Source organism: Tachyglossus aculeatus, chromosome 17, assembly GCF_015852505.1.
Source record: "Tachyglossus aculeatus isolate mTacAcu1 chromosome 17, mTacAcu1.pri, whole genome shotgun sequence".
Lineage (NCBI taxonomy): Eukaryota > Metazoa > Chordata > Mammalia > Monotremata > Tachyglossidae > Tachyglossus > Tachyglossus aculeatus.
This window is the reverse complement of record NC_052082.1, coordinates 1,144,495-1,155,976: the sequence shown is the minus strand read 5'-3', so window position 1 is coordinate 1,155,976 and position 11,482 is coordinate 1,144,495.

The window sequence follows — 11,482 nt, the reverse complement described above, 5'->3', positions numbered from 1 at the left end:
TGTTGGTCTCTTCTTGTGCCCAGATTTTCATGGGAGCAAGCAGGAGACATTGCAGGGTGAAGGGGGAACCAGCCCTTCACCCCTCAGAGAGCCCTGTTACGGGATTCCCATGACATCAGTAATTCAGGCCACAATCATGAATCTAATAGGGCAACTCCAGATCCAAGAACCTCTTAAATCCATGTAATTTGGGGGGTTATTGGTGGGGGGCATGAAGCGGGTTTATTTGACTTTAAAAACTGATTTGGGAACATTAGTTGGGTCAACCCTGAGAGACACAGCCATTTCTCATCACCCATCCTGGGGAGGTGGAGCCCACCAGGTGCAGGCTGGGAAGGGGACCTGGGAAGGTGCAACTTCTCCCCTCCTGCCACCTCTTCAAGCTCCCTCCTAACACCGGGACTACTGTGGCCCCAAACAAAAAGTAGGCACTCTCCTCCGAAGGGTGTGGGCACTGAACACCAGTCTCATGGGCCGATGTGGGGGTCTTGAATCTAAAGACCCCCTATTTCTTAACCCCTCTGTCCAGAGCTGCTGCACCTCCCTCTCCTCGCCCCCAGCCCTCATCTCTGAACACAGGTGCTGCAACACTCCTGGCTTCCACTCAGGAGCTGGCCCTTCCCCTTCCCCCCACCACCCGCACAGGTTTTGGTCTCTGTCTCCCCTTTTAGACTGTGAGCCCACTATTGGATAGGGACTGTCTCTATATGTTACCAACTTGTACTTCCGAAGCACTTAGTACAGTGCTCTGCACACAGTAAGCGCTCAGTAAATGCGATTGATGATGATGATGATGGTGGCATTCACTCATCTTAGCCTGTCTAACACTGGGGAATGTTAAGACTCTAGTCATAGGGTCTGGGCCATTTAGCCCCCAATTGCTAAACCTTGGCGAAATGGAAGAAACTCCTTGATTTGCTTGATTGGCAGCAACACACAGGGACCTGGGAATCAGAAGGACCTAGGTTCTAATCTCAGCTCCACCACTCATCTGCTCTGTGACCTTGGGCAAGTCACTTCACTTCTCTGGGCCTCAGTTACGTCATCTGTAAAGTGGAGATTAAGACTGTGAGCCCCATGTGAGACATGGACTGTGTCCAAACTGATTAGCTTGTATCTACTCCAATGCAGTGCCCAGTATATAGCAAGCACTTGATACCAAAAAAAATTTACAAAATTAAAAATTGGCTTGCGTGACCATTCATTTCATCCAGCAAGAGGAAAAGTGAGTGTTCCTGTGCCCAGGGCACAGGGCCTCCGGCTCCCCAAGCCGATCCCGACAGACCGCAGTGATCAGCATCATGGCCCGCTCATCCCCAGTGGCAATTTTCCCTATTATGGACACACTGAAATCTGTAGCATGAGGCTTCTGTCAGCCTCCACAGGGCTGGCCCAAGGCAACCCGGCTCTGGAATGTATCTGCCCAGGAGCCAGCTGTCTTTGGCAATAGCCCAATATCCGCATCACCAAGAGTGACCTCTGCAGCCTGACGGTCAGCCTGGGCCTTCCCAAGTTGCTCTGGGCTTGAACCAAGGCAGACTTCTGCTTGGGGTGGGGGTGGGGGGAGGCAGAGCTCAGCAATGCCCCTGGTACCTCCACCTCCCAGGACGTGGAGCCAAGCCCACCTGACACCCATGATCACACACAGTCCCCCACCCCACCGCCTCCCTTTTCCATTGAGCCCGCTCCACCAAGCAGAACGCGAGTTGGCTGGGTGTCTGCAGGCACCTTGAGAACACATCTCCCAGGGCTGCCAGGGGCCGCCACGCCCTGTCTGCCCTGCCCTGACTTCTGGGCCCCAAGCTGCCGCTCCAGGAGGGTGGGGTCTGCTGTGGGCGTGTTGGGTCAGGGATCATGTGGACTCTCAGCGCATGCCTTGGTGACCTCATTTGCTCCCACGGCTTCAACTATCATCTCTACGCTGATGACACCCAGATCTACATCTCTGCCCCTGCTCTCTCCCGGCTCGCATCTCCTCCTGCCTTCAGGACATCTCCATCTAGATGTCTGCCCACCACCTAAAGCTCAACATGTCGAAGACTGAACTCCTTGTCTTCCCTCCCAAACCTTGCCCTCTCCCTGACTTTCCCATCTCTGTTGACGGCACTACCATCCTTCCCGTCTCACAAGCCCGCAACCTTGGTGTCATCCTCGACTCCGCTCTGTCATTCACCCCTCACATCCAAGCCGTCACCAAAACCTGATGGTCTCAGCTCCGCAACATTGCCAAGATCCGCCCTTTCCTCTCCATCCATACAGCTACCCTGCTCATTCAAGCTCTCATCCTATCCCGTCTGGACTACTGCATCAGCCTTCTCTCTGATCTCCCATCCTCGTGTCTCTCTCCATTTCAATCCATACTTCATGCTGCTGCCCGGATTATCTTTGTCCAGAAATGCTCTGGGCATATTACTCCCCTCCTCCTCCCCTCCCCTCCTCCTCCCCTCAAGTGGCTACCAATCAATCTGCGCATCAGGCAGAAACTCCTCACCCTGGGCTTCAAGGCTGTCCATCACCTCGCCCCCTCCTACCTCACCTCCCTTCTCTCCTACAGCCCAGCCTGCACCCTCCGCTCCTCCGCCGCTAATCTCCTCACCGTACCTCGCTCTTGCCTGTCCCGCCATCGACCCCTGGCCCATGTCATCCCCCGGGCCTGGAATGCCCTCCCTCTGCCCATCTGCCAAGCTAGCTCTCTTCCTCCCTTCAAGGCCCTACTGAGAGCTCACCTCCTCCAGAAGGCCTTCCCAGACTGAGCCCCTTCCTTCCTCTCCCCCTTGTCCCCCTCTCCATCCCCCCATCTTACCTCCTTCCCTTCCCCACAGCACCTGTATATATGTATATATGTTTGTACATATTTATTACTCTATTTATTTATTTATTTTACTTGTACATATCTATTCTACTTATTTTATTTTGTTAGTATGTTTGGTTTTGTTCTCTGTTTCCCCCTTTCAGACTGTGAGCCCACTGATGGGTAGGGACTGTCTCTATATGTTGCCAATTTGTACTTCCCAAGTGCTTAGTCCAGTGCTCTGCACACAGTAAGCGCTCAATAAATATGATTGATGATGATGATGATGATGGCCGCTGTCATCGGTACAGATAGCCCTGCTAAGGGCCCAGAGGAAAGGGCCCGGCTCTGGGAATCAGGAAACCTGAGTTCTAGCTCTGGCTCTGCCCGCTGAGGCTGTACCATCAGTGGTCAAGGTTTCTGACCAGAGAACCACTGAGAGCACCTCCATGAGGTGGACTGGGCCAGCAGGAACACTGAAAAAAAGCTAGCCAGTGTGGACAGTGAAGATCAGAGGGGCTATCAAGGCCACCGTCTGCCAAGTCATCACACTGCAGAACAGGGTCAGCACAGTGTGGAGATCACTTTAGTAGTCAATGGGTCGGCAAGTAAGACACCTTCATGTGCACGCAATTCACATTATGCTGCACCCCTGCCCACCTTCTCACTCATTGCTCTTGGGGTCCCTGTGGGAGCGCTGCGAGCAGGTACGAGAGAGCACGAGTGGTTCTGTGCCAACCTCCGAGGCGAGAATTAAGTCCACGGCGCAGGGCCTTGGTGCCGACGTCTTGGGATCAAGACCCGTCTGTCTTTCCCCAACAGGACACTTGGTCAGCAGCACCTGAGCGAGACTGAGGCGATGGTAGCTTGTTTTAACCTGACTGACCGAATAGTCGTTTTACAGCACGGACCTGTAAACAGACAGGCCTTTCAACCCTCCCCAAAGAATTCTGGGTCACTCACCAGGCTGGTGGCTGAATGTATTTATAGATAAGGAGAAGCAGCTTGGCCTAGTGAACAGAGCATGGGCTTGGGAGTCAGAAAGACCTGGATTCTAATCCCAGCTCTGCCACTTTTCCGCTGTGGGACTTTAGGCAAGTCTCAACTTCCTTGTGCCTTAATTATCTCATCTACAAAATGAGGATTAAGACTCGAAGCCCCATATGGGACACTGATCTACCCCAGCATTTAGTACAGTGCCTGGAACATAGTAAGCACTTAACAAATACCTTACAAAAAAGGAAATTGAGACACCAGGTGGAGCCTTCAAACAGAAGATCTGGGAGGACAGAGGAACCCCAACCCCGTCCCTCCCCCGTCCTTTCCGAGCTGATGCTCCCCGACTCCTTCCACTGCAGGTTTCGAATTGAGCTCTCAAGCTGCCATGAGTGGCCCAAATGGCCAAGACAGAGGGGAGACCAGAGGGGAGAATGACTGCCCGTGGCCTGCAGAATCCAGAGCACCCTCCTCTTTGGTGGCCCTGAGAAGCTAAAGCTCGAAGCCCAAACCTGGCACATTTCTTTTTTTTTAAATGGCATTTGTTAAATGCTTATTATGTGCCAGGTACTGTACTAAAGGCTGCCACAGATATAGGAAGCTGGACCTGCTGCTGCACATCAGCTGAGGGCTGTGGGCCTGGTTACAACCGAAGCCTTCCCGGGAGCTGTGAGTTCTGATTATGAAATTGTACAAAAGAAAGCGTGCACCTCTGGTTCCTCTGTCAGAGGCCATGCCAATGCCTGGGCTAGTCCTTGGGCATTCCAGGCAAGAGTTTCTAGCCAGGGACCCCCTGAGACTTAATCCTGCCCAAAGCCTTTCCATTCCCTTACCAGTTGCTAAGCCTCTGAAGTATGAGATGCAGAGCTTGGACAGCTCTCTAGCAAAAATAGCTTTTTTAAAAAACACCAGGACAACAGCAAAATGTCAGGTTGGATCAGCATTTTGCCACAGTTCAAGAAAAAGAGGCTTCCTAGAAGGAGCTTGAAAAACCCTTCCAACACACAGATATGGTGCAATTCTTAAGGTCTGCAAAAGTCACCATAAACCTCCCAAACTAAAACTATGTGGAAAGAGACAGGTTAGTGGCTAGAGCTCGGGCCTGGCTGTCAGAAGGTCGTGGATTCCAATCCCAGCTCTGCCACTTGTCTGTTGTGTGACCTTGGGCAAATCACTTCACTTCTCTGTGCCTCAGTTACCTCGTCTGTGAAATGAGGATTGAGACTGTTAGTCCGATGTGGGACAGGGACCATGTCCAATCCAATTTACCTGTATCCACCCCAGTAACCACCCCAGTACTTAGTACAATGCCTGACACACAGTAAGCGCTTAACAACTACCACAATTTATTTTATTTTGTTTGAAGGTGCAGGTGTCAGCAGCTGCCCAGTGCTCACCCTATGCCCCATCTGGATTGCCACCATATTGATGTTTGGAGGCTGCGCGAGCAGGTGGCCCAAACTTCCCCAGTGCCAATCCCAAGACTAGCGAGTGTCATGTGACAACTTGGTTAGGGGCCAACCAACATGCTAGGAACCTTCAAGCTACTATCTCTTTCTCAGACCTGCTCCAGCCCTACTAGTTCCTTCTGAGTACTCTGCTCAGCATTGCACTTCCCTCTCCATCAGTCAGTCAATCAATCAATCCCACTTATTGAGCACCTATTACGTGCAGTATGCTGTACTGAGTGCTTGGGAGAGTACAAAAGTGTTAGTAGACACTGCCCTCAAGGGAGTACTAACAGCCTCAATTGGTTTTCAAACTACTGAGAAGCAGCATGTCCTAATGGAAACAGCATGAGCCTGGGACTCGTGTGGACAGGGAATGTGTCTGTATATTGTTATGTGTACTCTCCCAGGCGCTTAGCACAGTGCTGTGCACACAGTAAGCAGTCAATAAATACAATTGAATGAATTAATGAATGAGTCAGAGGACCTGGGTTCTAATTCCAGCTCTGGCACCCATCTGCTGTGTGACCTTGGGTGAGTCACTTAACTTTTCTGTGCCTCAGTTTCCTCATCTGCAGAATGGGGATTCAGCACCTATTCTCCCTCTCACTTAGACTGTAAGCCCCATGTGAGACCAGACTACCTTGTATCTACCCCAGCACATAGTACAGTGCTTGACACATAGTAAGTGCTTAACAAATACCGCAATTAATTATTATTATTAATGTGCAGAGAACTCTCCTAAGTGCTTGGGAGAGTACAGTAGAGTTAGTAGACATGATCTCTGCTTTCAAGGTGCTGACAATATGCTGGGGGAGATGGGCACTAAAATAAATTACGGATCAGAGAAGTAATAGCAGCGTGGCTCAGTGGACAGAGTATGGGCTTTGGAGTCAGAGGTCATGGGTTCAAATCCCATCTCTGCCACTTGTCAGCTGTGTGACTTTGGGCAAGTCACTTAACTTCTCTGTGCCTCAGTTACCTCATCCATAAAATGGGGAGTAAGACTGTGAGCCCCCCATGGGACAACCTGATCACCTTGTAACCTCCCCAGTGCTTAGAACAGTGCTTTGCACATAGTAAGCACTAAATAAATGCCATTATTATTATTATTATTAATAGAGTATAGGCATGTGGGCACCAGGGCAACTGGAGGTTGTCAGCCCCCAAGTGCTTAGGGGATATGGCAGGGTTGAAGAGGCAGTTGGGATGCGAGGTGGATAGATGAGGGAGAGCTTAGGGAAGAAAGCAGGATGGGAACCTCTGCCAAGGGACAAAGATAGAAGGAGAAGGGCAAATTCTCCAGGTTTGGAGTAATAAGAGGGCAGGAAGAGAGACGTGGATTATTCCACCATCATTATGTACGATTCCTTTTCAGTTGTAAGCTTCTTAAGGGCAGGGCCCAGGAGCAGTCTCTAACAGCTCCCCAAGCCCCATTGTGGAGACTCCTGTCACTAGCAGGAGGGGTCGGGGCCCCTGGCCTCAGGGATCCTGCCGACACTTGCCAGGTGGAGCTCCCACCCAGAAACCGGGAGTGCTCATTAGGGCTGGGGCTGCAACCTCACTGGACGCTCCTACTCGTAAGCATGAAATATGGGTGTTTTACTGGGAGGCTGACTCAGTAACTCTCTCACTGCACATCTCATACAGCTCATCAAACACAGGACAGAGAGTGGACAGTCACCCTCCCAGTTTCTTTCCAGGTCATGGCTATCCATGCTTGGCCTTTGACCTGGTCAGAGCTGGAGTGCTACTGCTGGTGGCCCAAGGTCCTCCCCCTGATACGGGTCTCTCTAGAGGCCCACCAAGTACACTGCCCCTCCATCGGGTGGTTCACTTTCAGTACTCCAGGTGCTGAATTTTGGGGCAGAATTGATTGCAGAGGAAAGAAGTGTTCACTGGGTGATGTGGTTCGTGACCCAGAGGGTGGGGACCTAGATACCCAGACCAAGGCTTGGGGATCAGTCCCTGGTCTTCCTGGACGACAGGGACTCTGGCTTTCCTGAATACTGCCCCCATAGCTCCCCCTGGAAAACCTCTGGAAGACCCTCTGCTCCCCCAAATGCCCATCAGAGGGGATTTGGGTGGTCAAGGTGTCAGAGGGGCTTTGGGGCCATGATGGGGAGGAGTAAGAAGAATCTGGGGGAATTTTGCCTTGAGAAACCAGGGAGTGAAAAGCAGCGTGCTCTAGGATTCTACAGAAAAATATAACAGGGCTCCAGCTCTTAGTACACAGTACACAGTAAGCACTTAATAAATGCTATTACTACTACATGATAAAGTTGGGAGGGAAAGCAGAGTTTGCTGATGAGCCAGAAATATTCAGTTCCTCTCAATTCTAACTCCCCAGTGCCCACTTCCTCAAAATAAATCCTAATCCCCAAAGGCCATCCCAGAAAAAACTGGATTTTTAAACTCAGCAAAAACTCCCTGTTTAGGCTAAATCCCAGCTGTAAAATCCTGTGGCGGGGTTGAGGGGAAATGGGTTGCAGGGAGGATGGGCACCTAAACCCTTCCCCTTTCCTTTCCACACACCCTTTCTTCCATCTGGCCCCAGAGTTCCCAAACAAATCCCTGGAACTACAGCACTGGAAGGAAAGACAAAAGGCACAACATTACATAGCAGGCTGATGCCTAGGGCTCTCCCTGACCCAATATCCCTTGAGCATTTGGATATTCATCCAACCCCCAGCCCCACAGCACTTATGTACACACCCATCTATAATTTATTTTAATGTCTGACTCCCCATCTAAACTGTAAGCTCCCTGTGGGCAGGGATCGTGTCTACCAACTGTATTGTACTCTCCCAGGTGTTTAGTACAGTGCTCTGAACACAGTAAATGCTCCATAAATGCCACTGATTGATTGATTACATGAAAATCAGGAAGAGGAGGAAGTAAAGATGGAAGAGGATGAAAAGGAAGAGAAAGAGGAGGAGGAAGACGAGGAGGAGGAGGAGGAGAAGGAGGTGGCCTTCCCCAGTTAAGAACTTCACTTCCCCTTCTCATAATCCCCCAAAAGCCACAAAAGCGCTTCCATGCCTCCAAACTACTCACATCTTCCCCGGCCCTGCACCACTTGTGTCCAAATGTTTAACTCTATGGCTTCCTCCTACCTGTGCTTTCTTTTAGTGTCTGTCTCCTCCATTAGACTGTAAGGTCCTCCAGGGCAGGGCCCATGTCTAGAAGCTCTCTTGACCTCTCCTAAGCGCTGAGTACAGGGCCTTCCACACAGTACATGCTTAGTCAGCACTATTGATTGACTGGTGTCTCTTCAGGGTCACTGGGGATCAGGGAAGGCAAAGAATCACCAATGACCTCCTCCTTGCCAAAGCCAATGGCTCCTACTCTATCCTAATCCTCCTTGACTTCTCTGTTGCCTTCAACATTGTGGACCACCCCCTTCTCCTCAACATGCTATCCAAACTTGGCTGCACAGACTCCATCCTCTCCTGGTTCTCCTCATGTCTCTGGCCATTCATTCTCAGTCTCCTTTGCAGGCTACTTCTCCCCCACCCATCCCCTTACTGTAGGGGTTCCTCAAGGGTCAGTTCTTGGTCCCCTTCCGTTCACTATCTACACTCACTCCCTTGGTGAACCCATTCACTCCCACGGCTTCAACTACTGTCTCTACACTGATGACACCCAAATCTACATCTCTGCCCTTGCTCTCTCTCCCTCCCTTCAGGCTCGTGTCTCCTCCTGTCTTCAGGACATTTCCATCTGGATATCTGCCCACCATCTGAAACTTAATATGTCCAAGACTGAGCTCCTTATCTTCCCTCCCAAACCCTGTCCTCTCCCTGACTTTCCCCTCACTGTAGATGGCACTACCATCCTTCCCATCTCACAAGCCCACAACCTTGGTGTCATCCTCGACTCTGCTCTCTCATTCAGCCCACACATCCAATCCATCACCAAAACCTACAGGTCTCACTTCCACATCACCAAGATCCATCCTTTCCTCTCCATCCAAACCGCTACTTTGCTGGTTCAGTCTCTCATCCTTTCCCGACTGGATTACTGCATCAGCCTCCTATCTGATCTCCCTTCCTCCTGTCTCTCCCCGCTTCAGTCTATACTTCACTCTGCTGCCCGGATTATCTTTGTGCAGAAATGCTCTGGGCATGTTACTCCCCTCAAAAATCTGCAGTGGCTGCCGTCAACCTATGAATCAAGCAAACACTCCTCACTCTCGGCTTCAAGGCTCTCCATCACCTTGCCCCCTCTTTCCTCAGCTCCCTTCTCTCCTTCTACAGCCCAGCCCGCACCCTTTGCTCCTCTGCCGCTAACCTCCTCAATGGGCCTCGTTCTCGCCTGTCCCGCCGTTGACCCCCGGCCCACGTCCTTCCTCTCACCTGGAATGCCCTCCCTCCACACATCCCCCAAACTAGCTCTCTCCCTCCCTTCAAAGCCCTACTGAGGGCTCACCTCCTCCAGGAGGCCTTCCCAGACACAGCTCCCTTTTTTCTCTCCTCCTCCCCATCCCCCCAGCACCCTACCTCCTTCCCCTCCCCACAGCACTTGTATATATATTTGTATAGATTTATTACTCTATATTTATATTTACTACTCTATTTTGTTAATGATGTGCATATAGCTGTAATTCTATTTATTCTGACGGTTTTGACACCTGCCTACATGTTTTGTCTTGTTGTCTGTCTCCCCCTTCTAGACTGTGAGCCCGTTGTTCAGTAGGAACCATCTCTATATGTTGCCGACTTGTACTTCCCAAGCACTTAGTACAGTGCTCTACACACAGTAAGCGCTCAATAAATACGACTGAGTGAATGAAAGAAAAGAAGAGTTTTGGCGCAGAGCAGGGCCCTGGCCCTGTCTGTCCTCCGCAGCCTCCTCCGCTCCCCCGGCTCTTTAAAGCTCGCAGCGCCACCTGCTATCTCAAAGTGGGAGAACTGGTCTGAAATGGCCTGGGCTCCCCTGCCCCTGACGCCCCTAAGAATAACCATTATTATTATTATTATGGTATTTGTTAAGCTGGAAAGCTGGACAGTGAAAAACAGAATAGAAAGAACACCGATTCTTTTGAAAAGTGGTGTTGGATAAGGCTTTTGAGAATACCATGTACTGCCAGAAAAACAAACAGATGGATTTGGGAGCAAATTAAACCAAAGCGGTCTTAGGCAGGCCAAATGACTCGACTTAGATTTGCATATTTTGGACACATAATCAGGAGGACTAATTCTTTGGAGAAGACACTAATGCTAGGAAAAGTGTCCAGGGAAAAAGTGGAAGAAGCAGATGAGCAGCTAGGTGGATGGACACCATAAAGGAAGAACTGATAGAGAGGTTGTGAATTATGACAGAGGACAAGACATTCTGGAGAAAGTATATCCTTGGAGTCGCTATGAATCAGCAATGACTCGACGGCACTTAGCAATAATGGGGTAGATACACGGTAATTGGGTTGTCCACGTGGGGCTCACAGTCTTAATCCCCATTTTACAGATGAAGTAACTGAGGCACAGAGAAGTTAAGTGGCTTGCACATAGCAGACAAGTGGTAATACCCCTATCGGCCCCCCCCCCACACACCGCCGCATCCCCCGGGACTGACCTGAGCCTGTGCGGCCTTGAGGAGAAGGAAGAGGTGGGAAGAGAGCAGGAGTAGGGTGAGGGTCTTTTCTCTTGCAGCCTCCCACCACACTGGAACCTGGGCTGGGGAAGCCAAAGTCCCAACGTGAGGGGGTATCTCTCCCCACCCAGTTGGGTAGGGACTGTCTCTATATGTTGCCGATTTGTACTTCCCAAGCGCTTAGTACAGTGCTCTGCACACAGTAAGTGCTCAATAAATACGATTGAATGAATGAATTACCTATGTCCACCCAGCTGTTGAAGTACTGCCCATTCTCCCTCACTAGGGTGCTCAGTACAATACTCTGGTTGTGGGCCCAGGGGTGGGGTCCCAGCCACAGGAACTCTGTCCAGTGGCTACAGAGAAGCAGCATGGCTCACTGGAAAGAGCATGGGCTTTGGAGTCAGAGGTCATGGGTTCAAATCCCAGCTCCACCAACTGTCAGCTGTCTGACTTTGGGCAAAGTCACAACTTCTCTGTGCCTCAGTTACCTCATCTGTAAAATGGGGATTAAAACTGTGAGCCCCCCTTGGGACAACCTGATCACCTTGTAACCTCCCAAGCGCTAAGAACAGTGCTTTGCACATAGTAAGCACTTAACAAATACCATTATTATTATTATTATTATTATCTTCTGCCAGCCCTGGGGGGAGAG